The 21,301-nt window shown below is 40.2% G+C and overlaps 1 protein-coding gene and 1 long non-coding RNA gene across 24 annotated transcripts in view; one reads left to right on the top strand and one right to left on the bottom strand.

The window, feature by feature from the left end:
- Window positions 1-21,301, top strand: part of LOC143903155 (uncharacterized) — a 368,826-nt gene that overhangs the window by 229,889 nt on the left and 117,636 nt on the right. For 2 of the 23 annotated variants that reach the window (XM_077416614.1, XM_077416613.1), the window contains exon 1: window positions 6,219-6,361. The exons of the other annotated variants lie outside the window; for them this stretch is intronic. The gene's annotated coding sequence lies outside the window, so the exon portion shown is untranslated. Of the gene's footprint in view, window positions 1-6,218; window positions 6,362-21,301 lie in introns of those variants that run through there. 23 annotated transcript variants of the gene reach the window in all.
- On the bottom strand, window positions 13,801-15,432 carry LOC143903245 (uncharacterized). The gene is made up of 2 exons (XR_013258658.1): window positions 14,018-15,432; window positions 13,801-13,902 (listed from the first exon to the last, which is right to left on the bottom strand). It is a non-coding gene; the product is annotated as an uncharacterized LOC143903245 (long non-coding RNA).

Below are 21,301 nucleotides of genomic sequence, written 5' to 3'. Positions count from 1 at the left end.
ACATCCGACCGCGCTCGGCCACCCGTGGCAACAGGTCACCCTCGACCTCGTCGGCCCGCTCCCGCGATCCGCCGCCGGCCATATCTGGCTCCTTAACATCCAGGACCGTTTTACGAAGTGGGTTGAGCTCCGGCCATTACGACGGGCCACCGCGCCGGCCATCGTGAAACACGTAACGGAAGCCATCATCCTCCGACACGGATGTCCGGACGAAATCCTGTCGGATAATGGCACGCAATTGAAATCCCGACAGCTCGCTAAACTCCTCGCCGACTGTGGGATCCGCCACCGCTTCACGCCGGCATACGCGCCCCACTGCAATCCCGTTGAACGCACCAATCGCGTGATCAAGACCATAATCGCGCAGTACGCGAAAAAACACAAAACCTGGGACGAACACCTGCCAGAACTTCAGTTTGCCTATAATACCGCGACCCACGACGCGACGAGCTACACGTCCGCGTTTTTAAACCACGGCCGCGAATTGCGCCGCCCCGGGGAGGATGCGCCGCGCGACGAACCGACGCCGCCGACGCACCTGCATCGCCGCCTGACCGAAGCTTACGAGCTAGTGAAAATTCAGCTGGCCCGCGCGTTTCAGCACCAGGAAAAACATTATAACCTCCGTCGCAGGGAATGGAGACCGCGTATTGGGGAGTGGGTGTGAAAGCGGGACCGCCCGCTCTCCAACAAAGAAGCGGCGTTTAACGCCAAGCTCGCACCAAAGTTTCTGGGCCCGCTGGAAATACGCCGCATTATTTCGCCCGTCATCGTGGACCTCCGCAGCCGCTCGGGGAAATGGTATCGGCACGTACACGTGCAAGACCTCAAGCGCGCCCTTACCGACGTACCACCCGACGTACCTGGCCCGGACCGCGGCGTGGGGGACGCACTCGCGCCGACCGCTGCCGCCGTTCAACCGTACGCGGTCGAAAAACACGCGCCGAAACAAAAACGCCGACGAACAAACTGTTGTTACGCGACCGACCGCGATCAAAACATTGTTAACCGTCGCAAAATGACAACAAGCACCGAGCTACCCGGCGTACCGAAGCGAGGGCAAGCCGATCGTCAGAACGACCGTAGCTATGACGAACGAAGCATCGCCGCAGGAACGCGATATCTTGACGGAGATCGCAAGAATTCTCGGCGAGGACGACGAGGAATACGATCCGGCCAACCCCGGGATCGGGCAAGGATGGGCCACCCTCTACCGGGGCGAGCCCGAGACGGCACCGCCACCGCCGCCACCGGCCCGACCGATTCTGCCAAAACCCGTGCCGAAAATCGGCACGATCATCCAACGGTCCGATGCGACAAATCGGGCGAAGCAAGCCTGGCTGTTGGCACCGCCGCCACCACCGCCACGACGCCCACGGCCACTGGTAGAAGCCCCCCGACGACCACGGCCGACGCTCCAACCCGCACGAGTAATGGGGCCGCTGCCCGCACCTCCGATCCCGGTGCAGGTCGAGCCCGGGGTGATAGTGGAGGTTCCTCATTTTTCGTGCCACGTCGCCCGACAATATAAGGCGACGATCGGGAACCGGCGTTGGCACATCTGATTTAACGGGGACGGATCCGTCCGTTGGATAAAGGAGAAGTCCAGGAGCCAGCCCGCCTAAGGGACCACCCGGCCGACCGGCACCTCCAACCAGCCGGACACCGTACCCCTGTGCCTCTCAATTCAGGCACATATAAGGGGAGGGGTGGTGTAACGATGCACCCCTTACGACAAGGCATCGTCCCCAGCTACCACCCGCCGGGAGCCGCCCGACCGATTCCCCGTCGGGCGACTACAGGGCGCGGTGCGCCCACATATTTTAAAGATTTGAAACGCGCCGTGTGCGCGGGAAATCCGTCGCACCGGTGCCTTCCCGCCCGACGCCGACAAGCGCCGAAGCGAGCCGATCCCCGCCGAAGCGAGCCCGCGGGATCGCGCCGCTCCCACCACCGCACCGTCGCCTGATCGGCCTCCCTCCTGCCAAAGCTCACCGCGCCGAGCGGTATAAAAAGCCGGCGCGCTCGACGAAAAGACACTTCGTCTTTACCACGGCTCTCCGCTATCCCTGACGAAGCTACCCTCCGAATCCTAGGGCAACACGCACAACGAGGTCCAGAGTTCTAGTTCTCGATTGAGGGTTCTCAGAGTGTTCCCGAGCTCCCTGAATACTACCCCGACGGCCACGGCACCGTGGGGTCGAGCGTGCTCGGCCTCGCCGCGAGGGTTCTCGCGACCGTGACCCCGGAATTCCGCCACCCTTCCGTATGGAATATACCGCGTTCCGTATGTAATGTACCGCGTCCAGCTTGCGTGTAATATCGAATCTTGATTAAAGTGCATGTTACTATCCCATGGCAAATTGATTACTGTCTCTGGGCCTCTCATCAAACTGCCGATCCCGTAAACCAGTCCGCGTTCGATAAAGACAGGCCGTTACAATATATATATATATATATATATATATATATATATGTTGCAGCTTTTTTGTGAAATCAGCCTCTTTGCAATAAGGCTAGCCTGTTGCAAAACGGAGGTACACTTTTGCGCACATTCGTTGGCGCACATTTCGTTAATTTTCTTTTACTTGAAAGTACACATGTAGCCGTGTGTGTGTGTGTGTGTGTGGGGCTCCTCTCCCGCATAAAAAACTAATCTAACTCCAAGCCTATTTCTAAAAACTTGAAATTAAAAATCGGTTTGATTGAGAAACGATCTATCTTTCGCAAAAAGGCCGCAACATATATATATATATATAGCCTTCATTTTCCCTGTATATACATATGTATATATATATTTATATATATATAAAATATATATTATATATAGGGGAAGCGAAATCAAAACGGCACACTTAACAAAAAAAAATATTTACGCAGAAGCAGTAGGTAAGCTTTGTTATAAAATTATTACAACATAACAAATCAGTATTTATTTCTCTTTATTACCTATTAATCAGACTTTAATCAAATCATAGATAAAAAAGATATTAAATGATTTTTAATATCATCCTTTTGGTCCATTTTATCTTCAAGGTAAAACGGACTATCCCTGGAGGCAAAATGGACCTACCTATCTTTTTTTCTGTGGTTTTGTCAATATCTTTGGTAGAATTATATTTAGTCAGTCTCCTTTTAAAGTTGTTTTTGGCACATTATATAAAGTCGACGCCTTATTGAGACCCATTGCACTAGTAGCAACTTTTACACAATAGCATTTTTCATACTATTTTTGTCCCAAGACTGTCGATTTGATTTTCTTTTGTAGTTATTCACCATTTAAATTAACAAAGTGTGCAAAATATAAACTTGCACATTGATTCTTCATCATTACAGATCACTACCATTGCTCCTATTTTATTTTGCTCACAAAGCTCCTCTTTTGAGGATGCTTATTGTATTTTATTTGATGCATAATTATTAGTATTTATTTGTTTAGCTTCCTCATAGAGGAAGCTTTATGAGCGAAATAAAATAGGAGCAATGGTAGCGATCTGTAATAATGAGGAAGCAATGTGCAAGTTTCTAATTTGCACATTTTTTTTGAAGAAAGTGAGTGCCACTTACAATTTAAAAAAAAAAAAAAAAAAAGTATCGTAAAATATAAATTAAATAAAAAAATAGTAAAATTAAATCGAAAAAAAATCAAAGATCTAACTCATTGTAACTCAAGTGTGAGAAAGCTTGTATTTTATTTGATGCATAATTATTTATTAGTTTGGCTTCCTCATAGAGGAAGCTTTATGAGCGAAATAAAATAGGAGCAATGGTAGCGATCTGTAATGATGAGAAAGCAATGTGGCAATTGCAAATTTCTAATTTGCACATTGCACTTTTTTAAAAAATTTAAGGATCAGCTTATATAGTAGCACAAGTAGGGTTTTACAATTAACACAATGTCAAATCGATGTTGACTTTGGGAGTTTAGGCTACATGGTTCATATATGGATTTTGCATATGGACCCTTAATCACGTATAAAGTTAGGTCTAATCAACCAAATCTTAAAGAATTATATATGAAATAGAGGTAGAAAAGACTGAAGAGTATAATAAAATTAGAAATAGCCCGATATCTTAAAATTTGCGAAAGTTAGAGCTACCACAGGCATTTCTAAAAAAATTATGGATTTTTGATCGCGTATAAAGCTGGGTCTAATCAACTAAATCTTAAAGTCTTAAAGAAAAATATAATAGAATTAGAAATAACCTAATATCTCAAAATTTGCGGAAGTTAGAGTTACCACAGACATTTTTTAAAAATTCAAAATTTTATTAAAAAATAAATTCCTTTACCGATTATCGCCAAATTCAATACCAACCTTTCTTTAATAATACTTTACATTTAAAAAAAATTTGAGCCTGATATCTCAACATTTACGGAAGTTAGAACAAACCACGGACATCAAATCCCTATACACACACACACACACACACACACACACACACACACACACGCACACGCACACGCACACGCACACGCACACGCACACGCACACGCACACGCACACGCACACGCACACGCACACGCACACGCACACGCACACGCACACGCACACGCACACGCACACGCACACGCACACGCACACGCACACGCACACGCACACGCACACGCACACGCACACGCACACGCACACGCACACGCACACGCACACGCACACGCACACGCACACGCACACACACACACACACACGGACATTTTGCAAAAATGTGATTTTTCGATTAGAATGTTCTAAAACATCGAAAAATCTTTCACTTTGGCAAGGCAAACTAAAAAAACAATTTTTTCATGAAAACAGAGCTTCCTCTATGAGGAAGCAATAACAATAATAACGCTTAAAAAATGTCAAAGTCATATTGTCCTTAACAGACCATGTTCCGTTTTGCCCGGTCCGTTTTGCCTTTTGGGTACTGATTAAATCAATCTCTAAACTTAAAGTTATGTTGTACTATTTTTTAATTTTTTTACTATATATATATATATATATATATATATATATATATATAGAGAGAGAGAGAGAGAGAGAGAGAGAGAAACGAAATATATAATATATATATATATATATATATATATATATATATATATATATATTAGAGAAACGAAATATATAAGAAAGTTGGATACTTCGTAAATTGGACGCTTTTCCGGATTTTGCACAAATAATTAACTTTGGAACAAAAATTTTGACTATTAAAAAATTTTAAGGTTTACATTGTAATATATATGCAATTGCGGAAAATTATAACAATATTTTATAATATATGTGTACATGTGTAGTTGAACGTGTAAATAAGGCTTCATAAGCCAAGTGGGATCGTGCATGTGCGTATGTAATGTAAACACAATCCAATTTTCCGTAAATGTTTTTATCACATGTATTAAGCTGGGTATACACTTAGCGAACGAACAGCGAATGCAAACGTTCAGATATTCGCGTTTTTGCTCCTAGGTTGTTTGTTCTTTCTTTCGATTGCACCAAATACTAGAATTCGACCAGATTCGATGTTTGCTGCATGTAGCAATTTGAAATTTTTTATTATATCTGTTAAATAATGACAACAGACATTTACGTTCGCTGTTTGTTCGGTGTTTGTTCGCTAAGTGTATACCCAGCTTTATGTGTCAATAAAAGTCTTCATTTCAATTCTTTTCTGATTTTTTAATGATTTTTATGTAGTTATATTTTCAATTCTTCAAGTTCCGTCAAAATGTATGTTCATGTTTATACTTGATACAAAGTAATGAAATAACTGAATGTGTGTGTGTTTGCGTGCGCGCTTTACTGTAACCCTTGCTACAGAATGACATAACTGGAAAGAAACAAAGTTTTGCAGGAAAATTTTGCAATTTAATCGAATTAACAAATGTTTTTGACAGTGAAATTTGGTGATCAAGCTCTCTTAGAGTTTACTTTATAACAATTGAAAGCGTCCGATCCTAATAATCTTTATTTCTGACGGGACACCACGTACATCGCGACGTACAGCCGTGCGCGAGATATTTCAGTTAGCTAGTTATAGCGGCCGGCTGCTGAGATTACTATCGCAAGGTTGCCGGCTGGCAACCTACAGCACTTGTTACTTCTAGTCGTTAGACTCTGCGGCTCTCCTCATCCTCATCCTCGCGCGCTCGTCCCGCGAAAGAGCGAATGTAAACGCTGACACCCCGCGTTACCCGCTCGCGCTCTCCGCGTATGCTTTATAATTGATCCGCACCGCGCTGCGCCGCGCCGCGCGAGAGAACGGAGAGAACGCAATTCCAGTTTTCCGCTCGCATACCTCCCGGTGCATTCACGCTCGCGCCGCGGCGAGTCCCTCGGACGCTGCGACGCAAGCTGAGGCTCCCGCGGGCGACGATACACAGGTGAGGGACGCATCTTAACGCTTTTCCTTGCAATAGTATTTTCATATTTTCGCGATTTGCATTTCTTCAGTTGTATTCAAGGGTAACATCGAAAACGAGAAATTTCCTGTTTATTGCTATACATATAAATTTTTTATTATTAAAAAATATTCTTTACATGCCATCGTGCACGACAGTATAAATTATATAAAATATACTGAAAACTCTTTTACTATTCGATATTAGTAAATTGATAAAATTATACAGTAACTCAATGTATTCTATATTTCTGGGGAAAATAAATCTTGTGATAGTTGATTGATGGACATTTGTTCTATTCAATCCACGAGCCAGAGGGCAAGTTTTCGATATATTTTATCAATCTATATTATCGTACATGCATGATGATGTACAAAAAAGCTAACTTGTTTCGATATACGGTGTAAGAAAAAACTTGCATTTCTGATGTTAGAATTCAATATAATTGTCCAAATATTATTGTCCAAGTGTTTTTACATTAATATTAGTATCAGTTTTTATATTAATATTAGTATATCATCATGCCAATCAATATCATTGATTAATTAGCAATGCGTTCTATTAATTTGAGATTTTATTATCAAATACCGGTAAAAATTTTTTTATGTAAAAATATATAAATATAAATATGTATAAATATGTATAAATTATGTATAAATATATAATTATAAAATTATAAAAAAATATGTTCATATATTATGTTTTCTTGATTTATCGTAAAAAAATAGTTATTTTTTTTTTCAAAGTTTTAAATAAATACTAAATACCAAAGTTTTAGGAAAAGAAATAACCGTATAAAAGTTAAAGAATACAACATTTTATGTTTGCAATAACTTTATTTATAATTCAAAAAAAATATTAAAAATGTCTTGTATGAGCCTTTTGCCTCTTGTAAGTTTGGATCTGTTTCTTTTATTATTAGAAGAAATCAGCAATAACATCATTTAATATAAAATTACTTTTTTTTAGCACAAGAACAAGAAAAATCAATTTTCTTATAGCTTTTCGGACATTGAATACAATCCGTTTGCCAAATTGCTCTACTTATTACGTCACAATTTTGAGAAATGTACAGTTAAAATTGCAAAAAAGAAGTATTTTAATGTATTTTGGCATGTTATAACTATGATATGTGACGTGTTGGAGAAGTTTTAATGCATTCAAAATTAAGCATGTTGTTAGGACTTTCTGCTCTTAAAAAGAACTTATTGTGTCTCTCAATTATGGATAAAATTAAAGATATTAATAATTAACGTAAAATCTATCCGCACAAAATTACCTTTTTTAAAAAAAGGTAAAAAAAGCGCCAAGTACACGTATAGTAGTGTATATGTTGTTACCTAAAAAAAAAGAAAGTGGTAGTATTATACATCGAAAAAACCTAAGTAACAAGTGGTAGATTTTTATATCTCGAAAAATCTCAAAAAAAATCTAAGCAGTAGTATCTTTATTTCCGAAAAATTATAACCCAAGTGATACACGTCACAAAATTATGTTACCTTATCAAAAAGAAGAGTCGCGCTTCAAGTGATCTATTACAATTACAAAAAAGAAATGATATCTCTTTAAATTAGAGCGCCAATTACAGAGAGAACATGTATATTGCCTCAAAAAATAATTGTTGCACTACTTTAAAAAATCTTTACATTGTGTCAATTAGAAAAAAATGTATGATAACAATTTTATAAGATTAAACAATTTTATTTAAATTTAACAAGGGAATACAAGATATTTAAATACAAAGTTTACATGTGTATTTTTTAATGGTCACAAAGAATTACAGAGGTAACAGTACAAAATACAAATCGAAATTTTAAATAAATAAATAAACGTATTCTATACTTAATTATAAGCCGCATTATCCGCCGTCCGCGTCGTCACGCACACCCATATCATTCACTCCCACATCCACGCTGATAATCATTTAATATTACTCCCATCGCATTCTTCTCTAAATTATTTTTATTTATTGTTGTCCTTATTTATTTAAAATTTCGAGGTCTAACAGCGCCAAGTTTTTTTACAAAAAAAATTTATGTATTTTAATAAAATATTTTTATTTTGTACTGTTACCTTTGTAATTCTTTGTGATTAAATCTTTTATTCTATTGAAAAATACATATATAAACTTTATATTTAAATACAAATTGTATTCCCTCGTTGGATTAAATATTTTAATAAAATATTTGTATTTTGTACTGTTACCTTTGTAATTCTTTGTGACTATTAAAAAATACACATGTAAACTCTGTATTTAAATATCTTGTGTTTAAATATCTTATAAAATTTAACTTATAAAATTGTTATCATACATTCTTTTCTAATTGACACAATGTAAAGATTTTTCAAAGTAGTGCAACAATTATTTTTTAAGGCAATATACATGTTCTCTCTGTAATTGGCGCTCTAATTTAAAGAGATATCATTTCTTTTTTGTAATTGTAATAGATAACTTGAAGCGCGACTCTTCTTTTTGATAAGGTAACATAATTTTGTGACGTGTATCACTTGGGTTATAATTTTTCGGAAATAAAGATACTACTGCTTAGATTTTTTCGAGATTTTTCGAGATATAAAGATCTACCACTTGTTACTTAGGTTACTTAGGTTTTTTCGAGGTATAATACTACCACTTTTTTTTTTTTTTAGGTAACAACATATACACTACTATACGTGTACTTGGCGCCTTTTTTTACCTTTTTTTAAAAAAGGTAATTTTGTGCGGATATCACGCCTTTTTATAATATATTTATAAAATTTATAAACATTTTATAAACAATATGTACAGGATAAAGCTATTTGGAGGTATAATACTACCACTTTGTTTTTTTCGAGGTAACAACATAACAGGGTAACAACATAATACATATACACTACTATGCGTGTACTTGGCGCTCTTTTTTACCTTTTTTTTAAAAAGGTAACTTTGTACGGATATCACGCCTTTTTGTAGTGTTACGCATCTTAATCTTATGAACAATATATTTTATAATTTTATAAACAGTATATAATACAAGGTATGAAGCTAAAAGTGTTACGGACTATTATTTCTAAAGAAAATAACAATTTAATATTTTGCTTAGTTTTTTTTAAATAATAATCTTTAACTCTTTTAGTTGTACACCTTGTATATATTTTTCAATTTCAACATAAAACGTAATCGCAATAAAGCATGATTAATGTTAATAAGTCGTTGACTGTAAAATTCTTTATTTATTTTTATTTGCGTGTCTTACTGAATGTTGTTCGCAACTGTATATGTACCAATATCTTCAGGTATCGATATTTTTGATAATTATTTTTACGTCAGACATAATTTTAATTCATCCAATTTTTATTATGTCTAGACATAATTTTTGTCCAATTTTTATTATGTATAGACATAATTTTAATTCAGCGATTTTATTATGTCATGACATAATTTTAATTTTGCCGCTAGGGAAATTTTAAGTCGATTTTTATGAATCAAGCTTGAATTCAATGTCTAGGTGTCTCAGGTTGCCGATGACGAGGTCCACATAGTGCGCTCTATAGTTTTCGGTGTCCAGGTGTATTAATACCTTGAATTCGATGGCCACGTGTTCCAAGTTGCCGATGACGAGGTCCACATAGTGCGCTTCGTAGTTTTCGGTGTCTACATGTATTAATACCTCGAATTCGATATCTACGTGTCCTACATTGGGTGCGTTCAGCCGATACTCTGCTAGCTTAGCAATCGTGAGCAGTCGCTCGTTTTCGCTCGTTTCCTCTCTTTTGACCTAATGGATTAAAAGGAGAGGAAACGAGCGAAAACGAGCGACTGCTCACGATTGCTAGGCTAGCGAAGTATCTGCTGAACGCACCCATTTAGATTTAAAGTTATTAATACACCTAGACACCAAAAACTATAAAACAAAAACTATAAAAATACATGTAGACACCGAAAACTACGAAGCGCACTATGTGGAACTCGTCATCGGCAACTTGGAACACGTGGCCATCGAATTCAAGGTATTAATACACCTGGACACCGGAAACTATAGAGCGCACTATGTGGACCTCGTCATCGGCAACCTCGCTGTAACACGTAAACATCGAATTCGAGGTATTATTACACCTAGACATCGAAAACTACGGAGCGCGCTATCTGGACCTCGTCATCAGCAACCTGGGACACCTAGACATCAATTTCAAGGTATTAATACACGTAGACACCGAAAACTACGGAGCGCACTATGTGGACCTTGTCATCGGCAACCTGGGATACCTAGACATCGAATTCAACGTACGATTACACCTGGACACCGAAAACTATGAAGCGCACTATGTGGACCTCGTCATCGGCAACCTGGGATACTAGACATCGAATTCAACGTACGATTACACATGGACACCGAAAACTATGAAGCGCACTATCTGGATCCCGTCATCGGCAACCTGGGACACGTGGACATCGAATTCAAGGTATTAATACACGTAGACACCGAAAACTACGGAGCGCACAATGAGGGCCTCGTCATCGGCAACCTGGGACACGTAGACATCGAATTCAACATGTTATTACACCTGGACACCGAAAACTATGAAGCGCACTATCTGGACCTCGTCATCGGCAACCTGGGATACCTAGACATCGAATTCAAGCTTGATTCATAAGAATCGACTTAAAAATTCCCTAGCGACACTTTCTGCCAAGCGTAGGGAACCTTCTTTTCCGTTGACTCAAAATATATATTATTACCTAATTTACCTAAATAGAAATCTTCTTCCTGACCGATAAATCTATCGACCTAATTTCGAAATACGCGCGCGATATCAAAACTGGCGATACCTGCGCCGCCAGCGTCGAAAAAATGAAAGTGACGTTTCTCTGCTAATCATAATAATATTGAGATGAGAGACGGTCGACGTAGAAGTATTCGTATTCGTATCTTAAAAATAAATTTTCACATTTGGACTTTGCGTCGCAATATCTCCGCTTGTAGGGCACGTAGCGGAATATTATGAGAGAAACCCCCCCCCCTAATTGGACCCCAAGCTATCGATCAAGCCTACTTAGAACTTAAATTGATCCGTTCACTCGTTATCGAGATCTCAACATCTCGGGTACTCGCAACCCGTCGCGTCGCGTAAAAAAGTCACGGTCGGTCTCGCTCCGCGTGTACTTGGCGCGAGACACTACCGTGTCTCTTGATTGAGTCAAAATTGCATCTATTAAAGATCTATATTCTTTAATCATGTTATTCAACATGTTATATAAGTTTTTCATGACGTTAAATACTAATCTAATTTTAAAATGAATAAATTCAAAATGACAGAGCCTATATGGCAAATATCATAATTATGAGTAGTAAAATTTTTATTTTGATATTCATCATATGGGCTCCGTTATTATGAATTTATCAACTTTGACATCAGATAAATATTCATCAACCTGAAAAACTCTTAAGCGTTTAAATAACATAATTAAAGGATATATATTTCATAGATCCTTAATGGTCTGTGTAAAATATTATTAATGATTAACATAGAGTCTCAACTTTAACGCAATAAATAAACATTTTTTAATTCAATTCACATTAAAAAATGTCTATTCATTGCGTTAAAGTTGAGATTCTATGTTAATCATTAATATCTTTTTAACTATAATCGACACAATAAATTCCTTTTAAGGGTGAAACTTAACAAAATTTATTTAATTTTGATTGCAATAAAACTTCTCCATTATGTCACATATCGTAGTAATATGCTATGATAATGATAAATCCTTTTATTCTTATTGAGTGGAACATATAGGGTCTTGACGAAATCGCGCCATTCATCCCTGTCCTGTGCCAACGCTTTGGCTTCACCCCAGATCTTGTTAGTCGTCTTTAATTCTTTTTCGATCGTTCTTCGCCAGGTATTTCTGGGCTTGCCTCTTCTCCTGTTGCCCTGTATATAGGTTCCAATCCAAGGCTTGTCTTGCCACATTGTTTTGTCGCTTACGAAGAGTATGACCAATCCATTTCCATTTTCTTTATACAATCTGGAGTTTAATAGGGCTCTGGTTTGTGATCTCCCACAGTTTTTCATTAGATATTACATTAGTCCACCATATTTCTATGATGTGACGTAGGCATCGGTTTACGTAGGACTAGAGGTTATTTAAGATGTTGTTGCTCATTTTCCATGTTTTGCAGCCGTAGAGAAAGACGGACTTGACGTTAAAATTAAAGATTTTCATTTTTGTCCACCGCATAATTTGCTTTGAGCGCCAGACGGGTCACAGCTGAGCAAAAGCCGCCCTAGCTTTATTTACTCGGCTCCTGATGTCCGCCGCCGTACCTTCGTCCAGGCCCATCATGTTGCCGAGAGAGTAGAATTCTGGTACTCTCTTGATGTCGGCCTCCCCCAACCTCAGTCTTGAATTATTCCGGGGATTAATCCGCATCTATTTGGGTTTTTTTATTGTTGATTTTAAGTCCGATTCTAGCTACCTCAGTTTTTAAATTGTTGAGCTTTGCCTCCATGTCTTGGAAACTTTCTGCCAGAAGACAGAGGTCGTTCGCAAAACCTAGCTCCACCAGCCGACTGCTGAGTCCCCACTGAATCCCGCGGCTTTGGTTTGCTGATTTACGAAACGTGCAATCCAGTGTCATAATGAACAGGATGGATGAGAGGAGACATCGCTGCTTCACCCCGGACGGTGATAGGTGGTGAGAGCGTCCCGCAATGTTCCACCTGACACGTGTAGGGAGAGTGGGCACCCTTGAACCACGTTTTTTCAAATGACATTAAAAATGGTTTTTAATAACTTCATTAGAATATAAATGGTACTATTCGATGTTTAATATAATAAACTTTGTTTGTAAATGATTTTAGAAGTAAATTGTCAGAAATATTTTGCAAAAATAATGATATTTCAAAATGCTGCGTTTGTCACAGTGGACCCCACGCGTGGGGTCGATTGAGCCACAGCGTAGGGTACACTGTGATATGTAATGTGAAAGGTAGGGTACCCTGTGATATGTAATGTGAAAGGTAGGGTACTCTGTGACATGTAGAAGAGATCTGTTTAAATCCTGTTTATTACAGATCTTTGGTCAATTGCACGTTATTACATATTATACCAGTCGACACCGGCAGACTGTTTTTCTTGCCAATTCCGTGGGCAATCAAGCTTGTTCGCAACAGCTAGCTGGTATGCTAATTGCATAACTTGCTTGCGAGTTAATCCATGATGCATTTGGGATGCAGTCATTAGGTATTTTTTCAGACTTTCTTCGATAATAGGTGAGAAGACCACTTTTGTTGCATAGTTTGGTGTGAGTCTCATGCATCTACGCTCCTCCGGTGCAGTCTCTTTATACTTTTTGACATAGCGATGTAAAGTTGTTCGATTTGTGCTCAAGCTCTCTGCTGCAGCTCGAATACTCCACTCATCATCGACAACTTTGCGAATCCCCAGCTCCATCGTACCAGCATCAACAGTCTGCCGTTCCGTTTTCTTCTTTCTCTGTCGCGGCATGTTTTTCAACGTAGTTTATTATTAACTACTCTCTCTACAAAAAAGAAAAATCAAGTGCTAGAGAACCAATTTATCAATAATCATGTCATATTTGTTTCATCAGATGACCTAAGAAATTGAAAACTGAAAACAAAGTCCTATAACCTTACTTTTTATCGTAACCTAGCAGAGATAAACAAATATTGCCTCACAGCGACTCAATTACATGTGATCTGTAAGTAAAGGGCAAAAAAAAGAGAAAATGAAAGTGTGGATATGATTATCGATGAAAATTATTTCATTTTATAAGAAAATTTAGGCACTAACATTTACTATTCCGTGATCGAAACACACTACGGAAACTTGCGCTGTCACGTACTTAGGTTAGGTAGTTCTGTAAGCGTGGCACAGAGGACCCCATCAACCTGCGTCACATTGGACCCCACTAAACATCGATATTATTTATCGTAAATATTTCAGATACAGGACAATTAAACGTTTTTGTGCGCACGTTGGTATTGAACCTAGATTCCGACGAACGTCTTATGAATTTTTTTCTAACTGTAAAATTTCTAGAAATCCATACATATCAAAAAGTTATGACAAGTAAAAATTTACTTTGCAAGGCTCCAATTACTTATCTGTCTTTAACTAAAATATACATGCTTATTTCGGCATAATTTTTTTATGGAAGTTATATATTTTGAAAACAAAAGTTTTCATACCCACTGTGACTATTTTGCAGAACGTTAATACAGAAAACTCGCACTGTCACATTGGACCCCGTGGCTCATGGGAGCCCACTCTCTCCTAACCTTCGTATGTGGCTCAGACCAAACGTATGATTTTTTGAGGGATGCCAAATGACGACATTGCCGTCCACATTTTCTCTCGATCGATTGAGTCGAAAGTCTTTTTGAAGTCGACGAATAGGGTATATAATGCGGCCTGGTGTTCGGCAAATTGTTCAATTATAATTTGGAGTGTGTTGATGTGGTCGGTCGTGGATCTGCCTTCCCTGAAGCCAGCTTGTTCCTCTCGTAACATATCGTCAACTGATGGCTTTCGTATCCTGTTCAGGAGATACGTGACAGGATCTTACCGCATACCGGGAGCAGTGTGATTTCTCTCCAGTTATTGCAGTCTGATTTGTCTCCCTTTTTTGGCAGTTTAATCAGGACCCCCTGGTTCCACTCACCAGGAAGAGTCTCCTCAACAGCGGCTCCAGGATGTCAGTCGATAGCTTCAAGTTTGTCTTGAGGATCTCAGAAGCGATATTGTCAATGCCTGGTGCTTTTCCACCTTTCATCTCTTTGATGGCTTGAATGATTTCGTCTTTGGTGGGTGCTGCAATATTGATGTTGGGGTTCTCCGTGGTTTCAAGTTCTTGCATGTCTGCTGTTCTTGGTGCGGTTGTGGCATTGTTAAAAACCGCGGAAAAGTGTTGTCTCCAGCGCTCGATTTGTCGCCGCTTGGATGTTAAGAGCGCACCGTTCTCATCTTTGATAGGTTCGTCCGTTCTAGAGCTTTTTTTTGATAGGCGCTTTGTTAAAGCGTAGGGAAGACCGGGGCGGGTTGTCACACTCTTCAAATACTGATTTTTAAAAAATTTTTTAGCAATATTTTATAATATTGTATAGTACTTTATAATGTAGCTACATTCTTTAGGTATAAGAAAAAAAATATTAGACTTATATATATTTATACACAAAAAAGTTATTTAATTCTAAGCAAAATCGTAAAAATGTGACGACTTACCCCATACCCAGGGTTGGTTGTCACACGACTCTGGGTTGGTTGTCATATCTTTTATATAGAGAAAACGACAAATAGTTCCTGTTTTAATCTTCTCCTGCCATTTTATTTTTCATCCAGGATGCAGGCATCTCAATTAAATTATTGCAAGCTAGATTATAAGCCAAAGTTCTGATTTCCTTGGGAGAGAGACCAAAATAAATATCCAAAGCACGTAAAATGTAATTTACCAATTCTTGTTTTTGAGACTTATTAAAAATCTGTCTAGCTTTAGAATAACCCACAGAAATCGTTGGAGTAGCAATATTTTTACATACATAGTCTTTCTCTGGAATTTTTTTTGCAATAGCGAGCTAATGTACAATAATTGATATCGAATTCTAAAGCAGCTTGGGGGGAGGGTTTTGAATTTTCCCTCGGGTGAGGGAGAATAGGTGTCTTCTGTCCGAGGACAATCTAACACACACAATGTAAACCAATCCAATAAGAATAAAGGAAGCCAGTGCATAGGGGTACTATATTACACCTTTCCAATTCTTTTAAATAAATCAAAAATAAAATAAAGCAGTTTCCAATTCTTGCCCATAATCAAGCTATAAATATCGATCTCCGCAAGGTAACCCGCGGCTCTAAGGTCCTCGTCCATCTTGATCCTAAGGTCATCGTACTTACAACAATGCAGCAAAACATGATTCAAATCTTCACATTCATATCCGCAGTCACACCGTTGTGAGTCCACATATCCTTTTCTATATAAGGAGGATCCCAGTTTAAAGTGATTTGCTCTCACTCTAGAGTGATTAACAGCTGTTAATAAACGTAACAAAATATCTCTCGGTATTGATCTTACTAAATCAAGGCTTGCGGGCCTTCTCGTCATAAAAATTATTGAAATAAAAGGTACCCTTATAGGCAGAGTCACGTTTTATAGAGATCTGTGTAGCACACCAGGTCTCCTCTCTAGCTACGGCCATCATATCGCCGATCGGGACCTCAATGTTCGCATCAGGGGGCTCGCGAGCCACCTCCTTAGCCAGCTCGTCCGCCCACTCGTTGCCTACTATACCCACGTGAGAGGGAATCCAGATTAATATAATTTTTTTACCATATTCCTTTTTGGGGGAGTAAATAAGCAATCTAGCTTCAGTCGCATATCGATTTCTATGGACAGACAATAAATTATTGCGAATCGCCAAAAGCGCCGATCTGCAGTCAGACAGAATGATGACGTACTCGTCTCTAGATTCTCGTTGGTCAATCATTAGTTTTTATGCGGCGTTAATAGCGAAGACCTCTGCCGTGAATGATGAGTACATCTTGGGTAAGCTGATTTTATAAGCAGTTTCCTGTCCTTCGATCACCAAACTAGCACCAGTGGCGCAGCATTCCGAATCATATGATCCATCAGTAAATATGATCTCAGACGACTCATTTAACTCATATTTGGAGATTATATCGTTGATCATTCGTTCATCCGTATATTATTTATTATCTAATTTTCTAGCCGATCTAAAGGAGAAGTCTATCGTGGGGACAAAGGAGTGAGCCTCAAACAAACCCTGGAATATCTTGTATTTTCTCGGTGGACCAATAGAAGGTCTTACCACTGCACTGTTCTTCCACATACGGGACAACAGAGAGAACGCATATGTCGGTTGACGGTACCGTACTTAAGCCTCTCCATCATATAGCGTCTGAAGTCTGTCACATAAACCGACCGTGTTGTATGCGATGGTCCTGTAAATATAGTTTTTAGCAAGCATCTCCGCTCGATCCTTCAGTAATCGGACTTTCGCCTCAGCAATGATAACGTTATTCGGGGTGCTGTTTCTGTAACCCAATCCCGTCCTGATGCCCTTATATTGTGTTCTTTCTAATTTAAGTTGCAAAGCGGCGTCTCTGTGGTGATAGACAAAACAGCCGTCAGTGACCGATCTTACAAAGCTTTTATATAGCATGAGAGCCGTATTGGCTTCCAATCCTTTCGATACACTGCTCAAGTATCTCACGACAGCATTGGCTCTGTCAACCTTACCTCTCACTTCTTGTACCTGGTGAAAGAATTTTAGTCCATTATCTATCCATATGCCCAGGAACTTTGATTCCTCGCTATTAAATACCTCGCAGCCCTGTACCGTTATGCTTAGGGATTTGTCACATAGGCCATACTTGTTGAACTCTATCAAAACAGTCTTCTGGGGGTCCAGGTCCAGTCCGATATCGAGCAGTCTTTCCGCAATCAAATTTACCGCTTGCTGGAGCGAAGTCGCTTACGCCGTCTATTTGGGCCAGATATATACAGACATATATCGTCGGCAAATTCGCAAGAGAGTACACCCTCAGGTAAGTCATAACATAGCCTCTCCGTCTAGAGAGAGTACAGCACTGGGCTGAGGACAGCGCCTTGCGGGAGTCCCGTGTAGACCAGGCGTTCAATGAATTCCTGCGAATTAACAATGAAACGAACTAATCTCAGGTATAGCCATTTGCGGATGAATTTGATAATACCTATAGGACAGTTGAGCGCTATCAGAATATCGATCATAATGCAAAAGTCCACGTTGTCATAGACCGATGACACGTCGAGAAACGCAGCGAGCGTGTACTCACCTATGCACATGGAGGCACGGATATCCGACGTGATCTTGACCAGGTTGTCGGCACAAGATTTTCCCCTGCGAAAGCCGTTTTGAGAAGGGCTATACTTATTCTCGTTTTCGGCCACTATGAGAAGCGCTCGTTGATCATCCGCTCACATAGCTTGCCTATATAAGAGGATAGCAATATCGGATGAACTTTTTCTTTGCCAAGTTTATCAATAAAAACAACCTGATACCGAGACCACTCCTTCGGCAATGAATCCGATCTCCAGATTTCATTAAACAGAGCAAGCAAACAAGTGAAACCCGAGTCCGGCAACTCCTTTATCATTTTATACCCTATGCCGTCGAGACCTGGGGCAGAATTTTTCTTAATCATACTGATCGCGCGATCTAGTTCAGCACGATAAAATGGGACACCAAGCGGCGAGTCATCCAGCTGATCATCTATCTCGAATGATGGGTTAACACCGGCAAAAGAAGGGGCTAGTTTATCGATCGACTTCCTAATTTCCTCCTCCCTGTTATTCGTGGGCCAGCAATTCCATTGGATGTTTTGTTTTGCATTCTTAAGAATTTTAATTGTGTTCCACACATAGCTCAAGCTGGTAAAACGGTTAATTCCCGCGCAGAACTCTTCAAAACTTTTCTTTTTTTTTCAGAGCGATAGTCCTTCTGGCGAGAACGCACAGTCGTTTATATTCTACCTATGAGTGGAGAATTTTGCATCGCTTAAAAGTGGACAGAGCTTTTTTTCTCTCTTGTATTGCCCGATCACACTTGGCGTCCCACCATTTATGGTTAACCTTACGCCCATTAGGGCGGCGTCCAGTCCGATTCGCATCAATCCGTCTGCCAGAGGCGCGGTCGACTGAGGATCTAAGAATGGTGGTGAATTTTTCATAATAGTTATTCACATCTGTCTTAAATGAGTCTATATCCGGTAAAGGATTCGACTTAATAGCATCATCCACAAGCCTCTGGAACAGCAGCGACCAATCCGTTTTTTTCGAGGAAATTCTGTTGGTGATCTTTTTGTAAGGAAGAATATGGTTGTCGAAAGTAAATACAATGGGGTAGTGATCGCTACCCCAAGTCTCATCAAGTTGTCGGTATTCGACCTTGTCTATTACCCTCATGGAACCAAACATGAGGTCGAGATTGGAATCTCGTTGTCCTCGTAGTCTAACTCTCGATCTGGTGTCAACATTAACACATATATAGTCCATATCCAGCATTGTGTCGTATAAGATATCTCCGCCCGGCTTGGTAAGATCGCAACTCCAGGCCGTGTTGTGAGCGTTGAAATCTCCCAGTATTAGTGTCCTCGCTGTCATGTGCTTGTTCATAAAGAGATCTTAAATGATGCGACTTAATAGTGCCACGTGGGTGTCTATAGACCGCGAAGATGTTGAAGTTGTTGTCCAAGTTCTTGGTTCTGATACCAACAGTATCGTAGCCAGGCGGTGCCGTGTCAGAGCGAGGAATAACCTCAAATTCAATGTGGTTACGAACAGATATCGCAACACCGCCGTTGTTTAGCAAATTGTTACTTTGTAAAGTTTTAAAACCTGAAAAATGTATACGTTTAGTATCAGTGCATCTAGTTTCCGTAAGAATCATCATATCGAAATCAATAACATGCTTATAGTTAACTCATTTCTACTGCTCTCATATTCTCGACAATTCCACAATAGAAGATTGAATGTTATTGTGAAGAAAGAGACCTAGACCTCTCATTGATTACTGGCGTGACTCGATCACATGCAAATACACTAAGATCATCTCTATCAGTATTCTCATCTAAAGACGGCCCACTTCCATCTCACGGGCCATCACCCGGGAAAGCGCCGAGAAGTGACCGCGCCTCCGAGATACTGTGCATAAGTTAGAGCAGAGTAGACTACAGCTCTCTAAATTTGCGCCAGTCGTCCCGACGCTCTCGTGGCGAATGACTCGGGGGCGGATCCGCCCCCGCCACCTCAGTCAGGGACTGAGCCCAAGCAGCCCCATTTTTAGCCGACGATAGCAAAATGCCCTGATTTTCCTTACAAATTTCACTGGCCTATAGGTCAAATTGTCTACAGTAGTCTTGAGTGTGCCTATCCGGGATCCCCCGGGGCTTTCTACGTCCGGAATCCGTCGCTCGATCAGGGGGGAAAACGGTCCCCATGGGGCGAGTTGGGACCGCACCCAACAACCGATGATCCTTATTCGCATTACCGTTAGTCATATCAGCGGAAGAGATTCCTCTCGGGACAGGGAGCCTCGGCCAAGACCCCGTACTCGTCAACATATCGACAGGAGGAGCGGGGGGGCGACTCTCTCCCTCCACAATACGTCTAGCGCTGTAAAAAGAGACATTTTTACGTGCCATAACAATATTAATTTGCTTGTTCTTTTCAAATATTGGGCAACTTCTAAATGTAGATCTATGAGGGCCGCCACAGTTACGACATCTAATCGGCCTCTCACATTGACCGTGTGACTTGTCGCCGCATACGACACAATATGTTTCGCTCTTACATGAAGTTTTAGTGTGACCAAACCTGTAACAGTTGAAGCACTGCCTGATCTGCGGTACAAAGGGTCCAACCTTCAAGCCCACGTTGTTAGTAAATATATTCAAATCTCTAATGCCGACTCCTTTAAAAGTAATTATGATATTGTCCGTCTCCGTTAAAACAGTTTTCTTTTCAGTGTTATTCCATTTTCGTCGATACATATACGTTCGAAGCCCGAGATGCCTGTTCTATTCTGAATTACCGACCATAGATCTTTGATTGAAGAGGGCCAGTCCGCTATGACACCTCTACTAATCATTGACCGCTGTTCCATAAAAGCTTTTAATTTATTGTGAATTTTCTCAATTTTTTCTAATGCCAAATTGGCCTCTACATAGTCTGAGAATTCTGCTTCTGCGGTAAAATGATTAAGCATGTCAACTGCGGACGGACAGATTTGATTGTCCCTCAGAATCATCCATATCTTGATTAAATTCTTACCTTTCCTGGCGGTAGTCTGGTCGGGAGGAAGTTTCATTGTGATTTTGGCCTTACCACGGAAACTACTGTCGTATCTAGTGATCACGGGGCGGGC

The sequence above is a fragment of the Temnothorax americanus genome, unplaced genomic scaffold (assembly GCF_048541705.1).
Source record: "Temnothorax americanus isolate GAGA-0224 unplaced genomic scaffold, ASM4854170v1 Scaffold44, whole genome shotgun sequence".
In the NCBI taxonomy this organism is placed as follows: domain Eukaryota; kingdom Metazoa; phylum Arthropoda; class Insecta; order Hymenoptera; family Formicidae; genus Temnothorax; species Temnothorax americanus.
Note: the sequence above shows the minus strand (reverse complement) of the source record. Positions and strands in the feature narration are given on the sequence as shown.